The 17,134-nt window shown below is 38.3% G+C and overlaps 1 long non-coding RNA gene across 1 annotated transcript; it reads right to left on the bottom strand.

Annotated features, from left to right (window-relative positions):
• Nucleotides 1–3,150: 3,150 nt before the first annotated feature.
• On the bottom strand, nucleotides 3,151–7,168 carry LOC117305317. The gene is made up of 4 exons (XR_004520663.1): nucleotides 7,102–7,168; nucleotides 5,338–5,475; nucleotides 4,967–5,115; nucleotides 3,151–3,230 (listed from the first exon to the last, which is right to left on the bottom strand). It is a non-coding gene; the product is annotated as an uncharacterized LOC117305317 (long non-coding RNA).
• Nucleotides 7,169–17,134: the final 9,966 nt, after the last annotated feature.

The raw sequence follows: 17,134 nt of genomic DNA on the forward strand, positions 1-17,134 counted from the left end.
TAGGGGTGGCAAGTGGGGTCAAAGATATTATTTTACAGTTACACCATCTTGGGGCAAAGACATCATTTTACACGATCTTTGAGCATCTAAAACTCAACCAAAGGACTGCTGAATAGAAACAGTGACAGAGCTCGAGTCCTTATTCTTAAATCCATTCAACTACGTATCATTAAGGTTTAAAAGTGTTTTGCTTTAGGACACAAGTGTCTTGACTGGGACTCAAACCCACACTCTGCGGAATAAAAACAGCAACAGAGCTTGAGTCTGGTGTTCTTATCCATTCAACTACGTACTAAAAATGGTTAAGTGTTTTGCTTTAGAACATAAGTGTCTCGACCGGGACTCGAACCAATGCTCTGGTATTTTTATATGTATCAACTCGACTACGTATCAATAATGGTTAAGTGTTTTGCTTTAGGACACAAGTGTCTTGACCGGGACTCGTACCCACACTCTGCGGAATAGAAACAGCAACAGAGCTTGAGTCTGGTGTTCTTATCCATTCAACTACGTATCAATAATGGTTAAGTGTTTTGCTTTAGAACACAAGTGTCTTGACCGGGACTCGTACCCACACTCTGCGGAATAGAAACAGCAACAGAGCTTGAGTCTGGTGTTCTTATCCATTCAACTACGTATCAATAATGGTTAAGTGTTTTGCTTTAGGACACAAGTGTCTTGACCGGGACTCGTACCCACACTCTGCGGAATAGAAACGGCAACAGAGCTTGAGTCTGGTGTTCTTATCCATTCAACTACGTATCAATAATGGTTTAGTGTCTTGCTTTAGAACACAAGTGTCTTGACCGGGACTCGAACCCACACTCTGCTGAATAGAAACAGCGACAGAGATTGAGTCTGGTGTTCTTATCCATTCAACTACGTATCAATAATGGTTAAGTGTCTTGCTTTAGAACACAAGTGTCTTGACTGGGACTCGAACCCACACTCTGCGGAATAGAAACAGCAACAGAGCTTGAGTCTGGTGTTCTTATCCATTCAACTACGTATCAATAATGGTTAAGTGTCTTGCTTTAGGACACAAGTGTCTTGACCGGGACTCAAACCCACACTCTGCTTAATAGAAACAGCGACAGAGCTTGAGTCTGGTGTTCTTATCCATTCAACTACATATCAATAATGGTTAAGTGTCTTGCTTTAGGACACAAGTGTCTTGACCGGGACTCAAACCCACACTCTGCTTAAATGAAACAGCGACAGAGCTTGAGTCTGGTGTTCTTATCCATTCAACTACGTATTAATAATGCTTAAGTGTCTTGCTTTAGGACACAAGTGTCACAACTTGGACTCGAACCCATGCTCTGCTGTATATAGAAACATCAATAGAGCTTGAGTCCGTTGTTCTTATTCGCTCGACTACAATGTATCAACATCAACAACAAAACTGAGGAATTCGTTTTAATCTGAAAGTTCAAGGGTCCTAAGTTTCAGATTGTTACCTCCCTCTGAAGTAAATCATTCTTGCTTACAAGTGTGTTGATTGACGCACCCCTGTCATGTTAGCGTTTCTGGGTCATTCAAATTCAAAAGTGGTGGTAATTTGGTGTGTTTACTGAAACAAGATGATGTGAATGAATTCACTGATTCCCAAAACAATGAAGTTGTAATTGTCACAAGTAAAACTCTTACCCAAAAGCAAATGTTTGTTCTGAAAGAACCATTGTTGGTTCAACAACTTGACATTGAGTCCGTTGTTTATAAATGTTACAGAATAAATAGGATAAAAAAGACTTATCATCTAATAACTTAAACTAAATTTAAAAATAGGGAGACTACCAACATAGGGCCGGCTGACTATGTTGTGCGCCAGCATAATTAAATACGCATTGGTTCACACCCTGCTGTAGTCAGTTGACGTTTTGTTCAACCCCAAAATATTTACTACTTGATAGAATCTAAAATCAAAACTTAAAACCACCAATTGATACCGTTGTAATTCAACTTTTGTCTTTCTAGAAGTGCCATTGAAATGAAAGTATGAATGGTACAAAATCTTAGAACTGAACATATTGTTAGAATTTTAACAATTGAGCAGGGTTGGTGTGTAAATCTATTAGACAAACTTGATGTGATCTTTGACAAAGCTACGTCACACACCCCTATCTTTGAGCCACTTAAGCATCACATAGATACATGATTGTATACTACTCATACTAATTAGTTTTCTTTCCATTATTTTATAGATATGTGCTGGCAGGAGAAGTAATCCCGGCAGAAACTTCCAGCATGATTCAGCTTTAATTGGCAACGCTATGAAAAAGCTGAACTGGAGAGTTCGATAAACCAAAACATTTATTGGTCTTTTTAGGACAGCACTCTCCAAGAGAATGAATTAGGAATAACTGGATAAGACAAATTCTACATGTAGCAACACATGTTTGTTTTTCAGCTTAGCAGAAATGTGGCCATTGCAAATCACAGTGTGCTTTCTGCTTATGAGTTAATTGTTGTACTAAGCGTTGCCAGCAAAATGGCATAAATATGTAACTTTAAATACTCTTCTGCCAGTACCAATCGATAGAACCTTACATCAACAGTCACAATAAATGGACTGTATATTAGTAAAGGTCTGTTTACAAAATGTACGAATTCATCAATTGTGCTTCATCTCATTTTTGAACAATTTATTTGGGATTGTAACAAGATTTCAGAGGCAAATTGACCAAGCCAATAGCCATACCCCGCTCTGCCTCACCGGTTGGGGGACTGGACTGCAATAAGTGCAAAAGGTCCATGTCCCATGATGCAATTTATAGGCAACCACGTTCAGGCAGTGCCCACTAAGAAAACAACTTTGCCATCTGAATTTTCACAGAAACTCATTAGAGGTACATGTATAGTGAGACCATGATTGAAAAAGTACTTTGATATCAAAGTGTTTTGTTTGTTTGTGTGCACTGGAGTAGTTGACTCAAAATTGACTTGTGTGACAAGGCCCTTTTAAGTACATTGATTCAGGATGAAGTCACAGTGCTGCCCTGTCAAAGCGTTTATTTGTAAACAGACCTTTTTACAATTCATACACAAAACAAAAAGCCTACCTTAATATCGTAGTATTGAATAATTCACAGAGTTGAAGTACGAGAAGCTTGTAGTAGAGAGATGATGAAGTGTTTGAAGTCATGATGAAGCTGCAATCTAAGTGTTCTCATCAAAGCCCTTGTGCATCTCCTGTGAGGAAACTGCTGCTCCTCATCATCTTAATGAACCTGTAAACAGAAATAAAGAATCAAGAATTGTATGAATTAAAAGAGCCATTGATCAAACTTGACAGTTTGTATTCAAATGTAACCTTATTACAAATAGCGTAGAGCCCTTTTCATGTAAAAATGCCTTGGAATATAAATTACATGAATTATTAATAATCATTAACAAAAATATGTCAGATCAGGTATTGATACATTGCTCTTATGAGTATTCATGTGTCAGTTTTTATTTGAAAAGGGCACCTCCATGAGCAAATTTCAACTTAAAAGGCACTAAGGCAATGACAAGGGGCATGAAGTATCAGGCCTGACATATTATATGAACACTAGGCCTAATGCCTGTTTAAGATTGTTAAGTGTGTTAAGTGTGTTAAGATTGTTTTCTAGATTGTCACAATTGTACAGAGTTAAATTCTTCTGAGATTTATAATTATTTTGTTCCAACTTGTGCTTTGATTTTTCATTGGAGAAGAAATTAAATAAAACTTAAATTGAATGAAATAGAAAAAAAAAGAGCTTTGTTTTGTTTCAATATTAGGTGAAATGCAGGTAGATAAAGACTGTATGGGAGGGGAAACATCTTGGGGGTACAGGGCTAATAATAGAAGGGTTTAAATCTTGGGGGCGGTTCAAGAAAGATAGAAAAGGGGAGGATGGGATTGAAGTACAGGGCTAATAATAGAAGGGTTTAAATCTTGGGGGCGGTTCAAGAAAGATAGAAAAGGGGAGGTTGGGATTGAAGTACAGGGCTAATAATGGAAGGGTTTAAATCTTGGGGGCGGTTCAAGAAAGATAGAAAAGGGGGTGGTTGAGATGGATTGTCTATTAAAGGCTAATAGTAAAAGGGGTATATCTTTCGGGCGGTTCCAAGAAAGAAAGACGAGGGCTGGTTGTGAGATGGATTGTGCAAGGCTAATAATAAAAGGGGGTTACATCTTGGGGTGGTTCAAGATTGACAGAAAAGGGGTGGTTGAAATGTATTGTACAAGGCTAATAAAAGGAAGGGATAAAACTTGAGGGCGGTTCAAGAAAGAACGAAAAGGGGAGGTTGGGCAAGGCTAATAGTAGAAGTGGTATATCTTGGGGCGGTTCAAGAAAGAATGAAAAGGGGAGGTGCGGCAAGGCTAATAGTAGAAAGGGTATATCTTGGGGCGGTTCAAGAAAGAATGAAAAGGGGAGGTTGGGCAAGGCTAATAGTAGAAGTGGTATATCTTGGGGCGGTTCAAGAAAGAATGAAAAGGGGAGGTTGAGCAAGGCTAATAGTAGAAAGGGTATATCTTGGGGGCGGTTCAAGAAAGAACGAAAAGGGGAGGTTGGGCAAGGAATAGTAGAAGGGGTATATCTCAGGGCGGTTCAAGAAAGAACGAAAAGGGGAGTAGTAGAAGGGGTATATCTCAGGGCGGTTTAAGAAAGAACGAAAAGTGGAGGTTGGGCAAGGCTAGTAGTAGAAGGGGTATATCTTTGGGGCGGTTCAAAAAAGAACAAAAAGGGGGATGTTGGGCAAGGCTAATAGTAGAAGGGGTATATCTTGGGGGCAGTTCAAAAAAGAACGAAAAGGGGAGGTTGGGCAAGGCTAATAGTAGAAGGGGTATATCTTGGAGTAGAAGAAAGAACAGGGGGAGGTTGAGATGGAAGTACAAGGCAGCGTGACTGGGGGTAGCACTTGGATTCATCAGCATGATCCACACACTGACAATCAAACTCATCATAAATAAGAAGAAAATTAAGTTGTAACTCACCAGTATTTGTGGTAATTTCCTGAGGTGGAGAGTGTAATTAAAACTGTCATCTGCTGAGGGTTCCTTGTGATGTGCTGATGGTTGGTGATGACTTAAACCGTGTCTGATGAAATGATGTACGATACACAGCGAGGTTACTTCAAGGATTCCTGCAGAGGGGAAAACATGCAACAACAATTGAGAGGTTATTGGTAGTTTGGAACCTTCCATTATTGATTCCACATTTCAAACAGGGTGGCCCATGTAGTAACCACTGGTCTTAAGGGTCCTTGGAAGCAAGTGCAGAGATACATTACAGGCTTTTATAGATGAACTTTGCTTGTACAGCAGTTTTCTTCTTAAAAGGGTCCCTTCTAGGGTAAAAAACTCACCAGTATTTGTGGTAATTTCAAGAGGTGGAGCGTATAGTTAAAACTGTCATCTGCTGAGGGCTCCTTGTGATGTGCTGATGGTTGGTGATGACTTGAACCGTGTCTGATGAAATGATGTAAGATACACAGCAAGGATTCCTGCAGAAGGGAAAACATGCAACAACAATTGAGTCAAAAAGTGGTTGTTTGGGATCTTACATTTTATTATTATTAAGGGTCTAATTATTGATTTCAATTTCAACTGGGTGGTCCATTCAGCAATCAACAAATTACAGGCCTTTAACTTTGCCTTTAACAGGCCTTTAACTTTCCTCTGGTGAGGGTCACTTCTAGGAGGAAAAAGTAGATTTGTTTTGAAAATGACAGCAAAAGCACAGGGCACCGGGGCAAAAGGAACAATTCATGGCCTGAAATTAAATATCTTTCATTTAGAAATGGGCACAAACCTTGGTGTGGGCGCACACCCACTTTCATTGTTTGATTTAAAGCAAAGGGGTCACACAGAAGGAAAGTTTGAGTGTCAAATGCAATGACTCAGTCAGTTAAAGCCAATAATATCAACAATAGACCGATTGCGCTCTGTGCGTCGGGTGACCTCTAGTGTGTGTTAAATGTAAACAACACAGAGTTCTGCAAACTACATGCGTTAAAAAGATATGATTACTGTTTATTGTTGTTCAATTAAGGCTCAATTCTAGAAATATCTGAAGATTATTCCAGAGTTTGTAACATGAGACCCTAAACGGCTGAACAAAGCCAGTTATGGGTAAACACAGTTCCACCAACTAGGAAATTCAACGAGAATGTTCACATGATGTAATGTGTTTGTGCACAGAAAGTGTGGTTTTACATTGCCCGCATTGAAATGATTTTGCTTCCAATAATTTCAATAAAAACCTCATGAAGAAGCTGCAAATCGCTTTAGTTTCAACCTCAAACGGTCTGCCTTGGTACAGCCCAACTTCACCGTGCACAGCTCATAATCCATGCCACGTGAGCTTGCTCAAACCTCAGTAATTTACGTAGTCTAACCATAATCTCAAAAGAAACCTCTTTTGCAGTATAGTACTGGAAATGTCAAACAGCATGTGATTTAAATCAATGTCACAACGTTCAACTTTATAAAAAAGGGCTTGGTTTTGGAAAAGTTTCCGTATGGCGCCACCACTTTTTCATTTGATATGAAATAATATAGTATCTAATTTACCTCAATGAGATATCCCTTTTTCTGAAAATGATTGAAAAAGTGGTGGAGCCATACGGAAAGTTATCCTTTTTCTATACCCATTATAGGCCACATGATCAAAATGTATGTTAACATTGGTAGCGCATTCGGTCTATGACTATTGCCATCATCATCATCATCATCATCATCATCAGTTTTTAAACTAGTTTTTATGTGATCAGTTTACATTTTACAAGAAGTAGGCTTCACCTCACTAAGAATCTCATTCATGTTCTCTAGGTTGGGGGCAAAACCTAGTACCCATGACGGACCGTACCCCCATGACTTTACTATCACAATTGCGACTGTCCCGCAGATCATGTCCATAGGCATGTATCATGTAAACTTCAAGCAATGTACACAAACTCCAAATGCAAACCAACACCAACGTTTTGTTTGAACGTGTCCAAACTAATTCAACAAATTAAACAAGCTTTACTTTAAATCCCACTAGAAGAGGGTGCTACCTGTGTCCCACGGCAACTACAGAATCTACCAGCTATTTCCAGACGCCCCAATCGAAACAAATAGTTACTTACCGATATTTTGAGATGAAAACATTTTGATTTTAAAACCATCGAGAGCAGACGACATGTTTACGAAGATTATTACATTTTTGAAGACAGCGCCCTCTCTTGATTTGAAAAATAGTTACACAAAATTTATGACAGCGCCCTCTTCGACGAAAAAATATATTGACTAAATTGAAGACAGCGCCCTCTGCGTTGAGCAAACAATGAGGTTTTGGGAGGTATTACAAGAAAAAGTGAATTAGTTTCAAAGGCTTATGTCTCTTGTTTTGTTTAGTTGTCGATTAATTTTGACCCCCCTCCCCCCCCCCCAAAAAAAAGAAGAAGGTTTATCCCTTGTTTTCATTACCCAATATTGTAAAGTTGTCTGTGGATTTGGGTAAGAGCTTGGGTTGGGATTTATCGATCATGTGACCCTTTATTGACAAGACGAGTGAGTTTCTCCTTTCTGGCAGGCAAGAAACTGCACTGGTCATAACGGGAAGAAACAATTACGACAAGGGTGGATTTCACAAATTAAGACTAGTCTTATTGTATCTACTCAGTTTGTCGTTACTAGAGCAAGATGGTATTAAGCATGTACAGTTATTTTGTTTAGCGATCAATTCAATTGATTAAGACATAGAGTACTGATTAAGAGCAAGCGTAACATCCGTTGAAACTCAGCTGTGCTCAGTTACCCTGTCACTCAGGTTGACTGGGGGGGGGGGGGGGGGGGGGCTACTGGCAGAACCCAAGGATAACATCAAATCAATATCTTCATCCGGCCTTTCAACATATCACGTGACTTCACTTATTAACATTGTTTTCCACAGGTTTAGGGAATTTGGATTTCAGGAATAAAATTATTGTTACCGTGCGAGATAAAAATGGAGGAAAAAACCCTTGCCACACGAAGTTGTATGCTTTCCAGAATCTATAATTGGGAGGTCTCGAAATCAAATTCAAATATTGAGGTGAGTAATTACTTCTTTCTCGAAAATAACGTTACAGAGGGAGCCGTTTCTCGCAAATTTTAGCATTGTCGTTAAAAATAGTTGTGTGAAAGGAGACCTATTACTGTCCAAGTTCTCTTGCAAAATCTTTTCAAACATTGCTACATTTTACAACCATGCTAAAATTAACACGGGACCCCAGTTAAATTGCTGTCTTGTGAATAGCACAATAGATGGAGTATGTACATACTACTCTGTGTTTACTGTCGGGTTCGTGCTTCAACCCAGCCAGGCGGCTATTGGACGTTCGGTTTCCTTGAATCCGTTTCTCTCAAAATACCCGAAGGCATGCACAATTATTTGAATTGGTTGTTCGTATCAATTGAACATGATTTGTTTCTTGAAGCAGTAAATCAGAGTTGTCGCATTTTCCATGTGTTTATTTAAGGGGGTAAAAGACCATCCGCAGTCTTTTGTAAATCCGATGAAATAAAATAGGAAGACCGACCATTGTTGTTTGTTGCATTATTCTAGATGCTTAGACCCTATACAAATATCAAACTGGCACTTCACTGTTTAGATAGATAATAGTTTGGTGACTTTTGTTCAGAATTGTTAGCTTGTTTGTTGGTTTTGCTAATCGACTTTTACGGCGTGATAGCCAATGACTAATAACGCATTGAACTGCAGTGGTTATAAGGTCTAGTGGTTCACATAAAAGCGTCTGAAACCGTAGCCTGTCAATTTTCTCCGGCACCAGACAAGTTTAGTATTACTCAATTAGCATTAATAACTTCCTTGGTAACGAGCAACGGAGAGCTGTTGATAGTATACCACATCGTGAGAAACAACTCATTTGAAGTAACGTAGTTTTTGAGAAAAAGTTTAATTTCTCACCCAATTTGAATCTGAGAAAGACTTAAGTTCTGAAGCCTATATTTGGGGCATAACAAAAAAATGAAAGCACATTAAAATTGTGCAACAAGAGTGTTTTTTCATTCGATATTTTCTTGCAACTTCGATGACCAATTTGAGCCAAAAATTTCCGTTTTGCTGATGTAGGGATCCACCAAGTGAGAATGCTGGTCTCTGACAATTACCATAACCAGTGCCTTTAAGCGACAATTTGATGACAATTAATTTCATAAGATGAACAAGATTATGTATGACACTGCTCTATAGAAATGCAAAAGTCGTGGGTTTGAATCCCACCCGAGTATTAAGATGCCTGTGATTTTTTCTAAGAAACTTGGAAAAGTACTGAGTGTCAATGATTTTTAGGTCTGGGAGGGCACATCTTTTTTGATGACAGTTTATTTTTCATTGTATTTTATTTTATACTTTTGCCCTTCCCTGGACGGCCTGTACTTGTTTTAGTTTTGTCCGAAGAATTAAAAACAAATAATATAAAACAATAACACACATCGGTATAATGGCTTAAACAAAAATGAATAAGAATTATTATAGGGTTTTCTAAAGATATTTGTTTAGTCTTGATAACATTTTGACCACTCGGTCTGTAACCCGATGACCATTGAGTAATGTATTTACGGTCGCTTTAAATAGGGGGGGGGGGGGGGGCTATTAAACCTCGCCTTTAACTCCGGTACCGGCTTTGGGTTCTGCCTCCCCGGCTTTGGTTCTGACGCCAGCTTGGGGTTTGTTTTCGGAGAATTCTACTTGAAAGATTTGTCTAACATCAGAGTAAACCCGAAAGTTCGAAAAAACCTCCCCTCGGGATATTATGGCAACTAAAGTTACGTACAATGAATTACGAACTCGTTTGAGCTGTCTTTCCTAATTACCGACATGAAAGAAGACTACGTTATTGAGAGCGCAGTCAAGTGTATTACAAGGTCGAATGGAAATTAGAGGACTCAAGCTTAGCATTCCCTTTATGTGAATTTGATGGGAAATTAAAGTCAGAAAATAAAATACACTTTGATTTGATTCGAAATGATGGCTTATTCAACTCGTGAAACAGACCAAACTGTTCCAGTATTCGCGGTTACTAGAAAAGGAAGGACACGTCACTGTGTTGAGGAATGTTAAGATCACTCCTTAATTATATCGCTTCATCGTAAAGACAAGATGATTATAACAACATTGCATGTCAATTACAAACAAACATGACACCATTATGTTCAATATAAACACACTTAAAAAGTCAATCAAAGTTCCCTCAAGTCAAAGTGTCAAATCAAAGTTTCCTCAAGCGATTGTAACGTCTGAAACGGAGCACACAAGAGAAGTCCCTTTTCACTGAGTTTTCAATAACATTATTCAAGACACGTAAATTCTTTTCTAATAGGTTGCTACTTTTAGAGGAAACATGCAACTATCAATTATTTGTGTCGGTGGTGCATAACTTTTTGTCAGCTCAATCATCGAAATAAGGTTTGAATCGTTGATGTTAGTACCGGTATTATTAAGCTTTAATACTAGCAAGGGTTTTCAGTAAGTTAACAACCTACAAGATTTCTTTAAGATTGTCTTTAATAGTGCCTTATTTTAGTCGCCTCAAAAATGATGACCTAAATACAGTTTGAAGCTTTTGAGTATTGGTACATGGAGCAGAATAGCAAGGGTTTTTAGTACGTTAAAAACCTACAATATTTCTTAAAGAGTGGCCGATGGCTTATTACACTGTCGTCTCAAAGATGGTGACTGAAATAAAGTTTGAAGCTTTTGAGTACATGGATTTGTATAATAGCAAGGTATTCTTTTTGTAAGTTAAAACCTACAAGATTTCTTTAAGATTGTTTCTAGTGCCGTATCTAGTCGTCTCAAAATGATGACGAAATAAGAAATGAAAGTTTTGAGTATCGGTACATGGAGCTATAGAATAGCAAAGTTTGTTTTGTAGTTTAAAACCGACAGGAATTCTTTAAGGTTTCTTGAAAGTGCCGTAGGCCCAGTCATCTCGAACATGGTGATCGAACTGGGAACTAAAAAGCTTTTGAGTATGGACCTATTTAGCAGGTTCTTACAGGGGATCTAAGTTAACTACAAGATGTCTTTAAGATTGTCTTTAGTGCCGTAGGCCCAGTCGTCTCGAACATGATGATCGAACTGAGCGTTGGATCATGGACCTATTTAGCAAGGTTCTTACAGGGGATCTAAGTTAACTTCAAGATGTCTTTAAGATTGTCTTTAGTGCCGGAGGCCCAGACGTCTCGAACATGATGATCGAACTGAGCGTTGGATCATGGACCTATTTAGCAAGGCTATTACAGGGGATCTAAGTTAACTACAAGATGTCTTTAAGATTGTCTTTTTAGTGTTCAGCTTAATCCAGTCGTCTTACTCATGATGATTGAAATAAAGAGTGAAGCTTTTGAGTATAGGCCGATACCGGAATAAACTTAAGCAAGGTTGTTGTGGGGGATCTGAATTAGAAACTACAAGATTTCTTTAATTTCTTACCACTGTGAGACGAACACAATCTGTATGTCCTTGGCTAAAGTCTTACCCCTGTAATCTCTAATGCAGTAAGAACCCCTACAATCGTGAAGAGGACTCAAAAGTCAACTAGTCTGTCTTTAATTCCATAGAGTAGGAGGTATTTCTAAGCATCTTAATGATAAGGAGCCAGTGGGTGTTCGTAATCCATATAGGTATATAAAGCCAGAAAGAAACCCTTCATTTCCAACATGTCAGACATGGCGCTTCATATTATAAAACCAACCCTTAATTGACCTCAAGCAGATCGAACTGGTAACAAGTTGAGAAGTAAAACTAGTTCTTCAAAGAAGTTTTTCGAGATTTTTCCCGAAAATCCGAAAATCCACTCCGCGGTGGTAGAATATGATCCTGATCACAGCAATATTTGAGAGTATTTCACCATAGGGTCCCTGCAAAATCCGAACATTATTATCATTTCTGCATTTTGTAAAACTTAACAACCAAGTTAAAGTTAAGCAAGGGATGCCTGCTAAGAAGCAGTCTGAACAGGGTTCTCAAAGTGCCATTCACACGACAACAATTTAAACATGGGTCCCTTGCTTAAAGGAACACGTTGCCTTGGATCGGTCGAGTTGGTCTTTGAAAATCGTTCTGTAACCGTTTGTTGTAAAATGTATATGGTTAAAAAGATATTGTCAAAGTAGAGTACAATGATCTACACAAATATGCCTCGAAATTGAGTGGTTTTCTTTTTACCATGTCGACTAACACGGTCGGCCATTTATGGGAGTCAAAATTTTGACTCCCATAAAATGGCCGACCGTGATGGTTCGCGACGTAAAAGGAAAACCGTGCAGTTTCGAGTGATACTTGTGTGGATCATTATATTCTACTTTAAAAACATCTTTCTAACCATATGCATTTCATAACAAACGGTTGCAAATGCTTTTAATAGACCAACTCGTCCCTTCCAAGGCAACGTGTTCCTTTAATGTTAGCATGGTTGTTAATGTACCAATGTTTGACAAGGCATGATAACGTGGGACAGTATAAACAACTGATGTCCTTTCACACATCAAGGTACATTTTGTAACATTTAACAACCATGCTACAATTTAACAAGGGACCCTTGCTAAGTTTATCTCGTGTGGAAGGGGCTTTAGAAGACCATGTCAAGAAGTTGACTCCATGTTGGATGGATTGTTTAAGTTTTCTATTCAGTAAAGATGAGTCTGAGGGTTGCTGGGAATGAGTTGTTGACAACAGCTTGAACTGATTTTGTTTGGTTACCGGATTTAGTTACTGCTTACTGTGCCCATTATAAAGATTCAACCATGGATTTAGGGTAAGGAGATACAACAAAAGACGATGTTTAATCCATCTTTAGGAAATAGTGGTAAGTTCTATGAAGCATGTGTAAGTATATTTTAATTGGGGGCTGGCTATTTTCAAGTTAACTTTTACTGAAGATTAGTTGGGTGACAAGTCTTTCACGATTTAACATGTCCATGTGCCATCGCCTTGGTTACAAAGTTGAACACTTTTTTTTTTTTTTTTTTACAAATGAGACGTTGACACTTTTGTTTGTTTGTTTGTTTGTTTGTTTGTTTGTTTGTTTGTTTGTTTGTTTGCTTTTTGAGGTGATCTTTCCTTCAAGGGAACTCGGCAAACTCCCATAAGGGGATATAAACGCCAAGCTGGCAAAAGTTAATCTCTCTCATACAACTATCATTGGTTCAAGGTCTATGAAAAGTGTAGGTTATAATAAACAAAACATGTAATGGGCGAATAAGGTGCGAAGTTCGAGGAGGTTTCTTGGCGTGCCACAAAACAATTGATTTCAAAGCAATGTTTTTACAAGACTTCGGATAAAGGTTTGAAATCAACAAGCCTACCAGAAACTAAACTATACATTATTATCAGGGACACTTTGTGAAATCGTAATCCTTCAAAGGCACAAACGATGAAGAGAGTGACGTCAGTTGCGCGGTGCTTTTAAAGTGCCTGACTGATCATTACGTAACAACCGGATACATTGGGAGTACGACTGTGCGTTCTTGTTCCATTAAACACTGGATTAAAACAGTTAGCCATGCATAACGTAATACTCTCCGAGCATTACTGAGGCTGAAAAAGATTAACAGACACAGTTTCTTCAAAAAGGGAAATGTCAACAAATACAAAGAACAAAATGAAAAAGAGGGAGAAAAAACACACCCGTCTAAATAGACAATCAATGAACAATAATGGTGATGAGAGATCTTTAAAAGTCTCACAAAAAAGACTGTGACAGAGAGGGGGGTTTTGACAAGATGATGCGGGGGGGAGATGGTTCATTAATTGTGTTTTCAATGAGTCGTCTGTATACATTGTTTGGAGTGGTATAGATTGGGGTCCGGACTCCAGTTGTGATGGGTGGAATGGTGGATTGGGTGTCTGGCTTAAAGGAACACGTTGCCTTGGATTGGTCGAGTTGGTCTTTGAAAAGCGTTTGTAACCGTTTGTTATAAAATTGCATATGGTTGGAAAGATGTTTTAAAGGTAGAATACAATGATCCACACAAACACGCCTCGAAATTGCACGGTTTTCTGACTCCAATAAATGGCCGACCGTGTCAGTTCGCAAAGTAAAATGAAAACCACGCAATTTCGAGGCAAATTTGTGTGGATCAGTGTATTCTACTTTTAAAACATCTTTCCAACCATATGCATTTTATAACAAACGGTTACAAACGCTTTTCAAAGACCAACTCGACCAATCCAAGGCAACGTGTTCCTTTAAACAACAATATGGCGCTATTACACAGGAAAAACAACTGTCACGGCGGTTCCCCACTGAAAAAGCAAAACCATAGAATTCGAACTGCCTCTAGCTATACCGGGCACTCTCGGTGGTCTAGTTGATGAAAAACTAGAATTGCAAAGGTCGTGGGTTCGAATCCCATCCGAGTAATATGCCTGTGATGTTTTTGTCACACTACTCGGGAAAGTACTGCGCATACAGTAATACCAACCATCGGTGTACACTGGGTAAAACCAAAATAGATATTCTTTATCCCCATCTATTACATCAACAACATGATCAGTATCATAGCAAATGTCAATTCAAAGTGCTATATATTATCTCGAAGATAGCGTGAGTTGACTAAAGCTTGTTTGATGTAATTGATAACATACCTAGGGTGAGTAATCATTTATATAGTTACCAGGATGTTAACTTGGTTTTTATCTGAACCGTTACTAGGTGAAGTGTAACCAACCTCTAAAATAATTACATCAAGTCAATTAATGACTTCCTTAGCTCATAAAATGGCAGTGATTTACCAATAAGTAAATCTCTTCAACAAACTCAAATAAAGTTCGTTTCAACTTACAAAGTAGAACAATAAATAATACAATTGTACGGAAAACAAAGAAAGTCCACGGATGCTCATGTTTCCCTTCAAGATATTTAGTCCAAATCTCCAATGGGCCATTTCACACGGCGGCATTTATAACAAGGGTTCCTTGCTTAATTTTAGCGTGATTGTAAAAAATGCACCTCGTATGAAAGGACAAAAATATGTTTCCATAAAGGATGGCAAATTATTGAGAAGATGTCACTACGGACAGTGCAAACAATGCTGTTTCACACGAAGTGGACCTTGCAAAATTTTACAACCATGCTTAAATTAAGCAAGGGACCCCTGCTAAACTGCTGTCGTGAGAAAAGGGATAAAGACGTTAAGATTATAAGTTAATTGAAAAGAAGACGGTCTTTCAATTCAACAACAGTTATATGACTCGAACAGGGAATCCCGGCCTCCTTGGAGGTAGTATTTTGAAAACCATTATTTCTTAGATTACGCAATCACATGAGTTCTTTTGTGTTTCTATAGTTCTGTACAGAAAGCTCGAAAAAACATTTGGTGGACAGATTATCGCAAAGCTATAAGCATTCCCGCTTTAAGGGTCTTTCAAAATAGGTGAAAGTAGTAGCTTCAGTCGAATCATTGTCGAATAACCTTAAATGCATTTTCCTGCGTCTCCAGCTTAAAAAGTCAACTCGTGTTGACTTTTATTACCTTAAAGTTAACTGTTATTTCTCTATGTTTGTTTATTGGATGCATCAGGCTTTTATAACGGTAGGGGCAATAAAACTCATGTTTTATTATTCTGTGTAAGTTGTTTGCCCTGTAGTGGTCTGAGATTGCAATATCGAGGTTCATTCAAAGGAGTATGTTCAACAAAGGGTTGGACTCATCTTAGCTTAAAGGCACTGGACACTTTGAGTAATTACTCAAAATAATTATTAGCATAAAACATTACTTGGTAACGAGTATACGGGAGAGGTTGATGGTATAAAACATTGTGAGAAACGGCTCCCTCTGAAGTAACGTAAAGTTTTTGAGAAAGAAGTAATTTCTCAGTATATTACGTTTAAAGACATTAGACACTATTGGTAATTACTCAAACATTTTTTTAGCAAAACCTTACTTGGTATGCAGAGATGTTGATAGCATAAAACATTGTAAGAAACGGTAATGTTCCTTTAATCCCAATATATTTGATATATTGCAGTCTTTGATGCTAAAGGTACTTCCCATGTTAAATAGCTTCGCAATGGATCATTAGGCACCAGTAAAAGCTGGTGGGGCAGTAGAGGGTGTCTAAAGAGACACATTGAAGAAAAGTCAATCTGTAAATGTAACAGTTTGATTCAGAAAGATAGTGGGTATAGATTAACGCCTTCACTAAACAGACTCAGTATTCAGAAAGTCTGATTCAATACTGACTGGCTTTGTAGCTTTAGTTATACTTATCAAGACGTTTACTGGACGGCCTTGAGTAGCACTTGTTCTCCTCCTTATTATTGTGGCTGTGCCGAGATGTAGAACAAACAGCTACTCCAGTAGCTTTTGCCGTCGTACTGCATCTCTTTGGAACTCATTTCCGTGAATGTGTTGCAAGTTACTGGTATTCAGCCGTTGTTGGCTTATCCTGAAAATCACGTGGAAATTTGGTTGGTAACCCTGTTTTTATTAAAGAAGAAATTTCATGCTAAGCAAACTTGTGTGCTTACAGGCTTTTTGAAATTTGGCGCTGGTAACTTCAAGAATAAAACTTACAACTATAATAAGCACAACATTGACTAGCATAATTACAAAGCACAAATGGATTTTTCAACCCACCCTCTCCAGGACAGCAGCAATGCTGGTAGGAGGGAGAGTATAACAATTCAAGATTCAAGATTCATGACTTAAGATGACTCCACCTTCGGACGAGATTGGCATGTTGTGTAAACCATTAGTGAAAAGCACCTGACATTCTCGGCCGTAACGAGACCCAACTCTTGAAAGTCAATTGTTTTTACTGAAAAGTAAAGTGAATATCAACCTGACCCCATAAGCAACGGAGAGCATTAAAGGAACATTACATAATTGTTTTTGGGTTTTTTTGCTAACAAAACAGTTGCTGTCAGTGTAAGCACTTTATGTAATCCACCAGATAAATAAACTGACAAACCTGTAGAAGTTTGAGATCAATCGGCCATCCGGGTCACGAGAAAATAGTGATTACATATTTCGCATGAAATCGATGACAAACAGCTTGAATAAAACGCTCACTGCGCGATAAACCCCAAATGAGAAACTCATCAAATATGACATTTCAGACAGAAATACTTCAAGTGATGTTTTCTACTATCATCAACATTTTAGACT

Source organism: Asterias rubens, chromosome 22 (assembly GCF_902459465.1).
Source record: "Asterias rubens chromosome 22, eAstRub1.3, whole genome shotgun sequence".
NCBI classification, from domain to species: Eukaryota; Metazoa; Echinodermata; class Asteroidea; order Forcipulatida; family Asteriidae; genus Asterias; species Asterias rubens.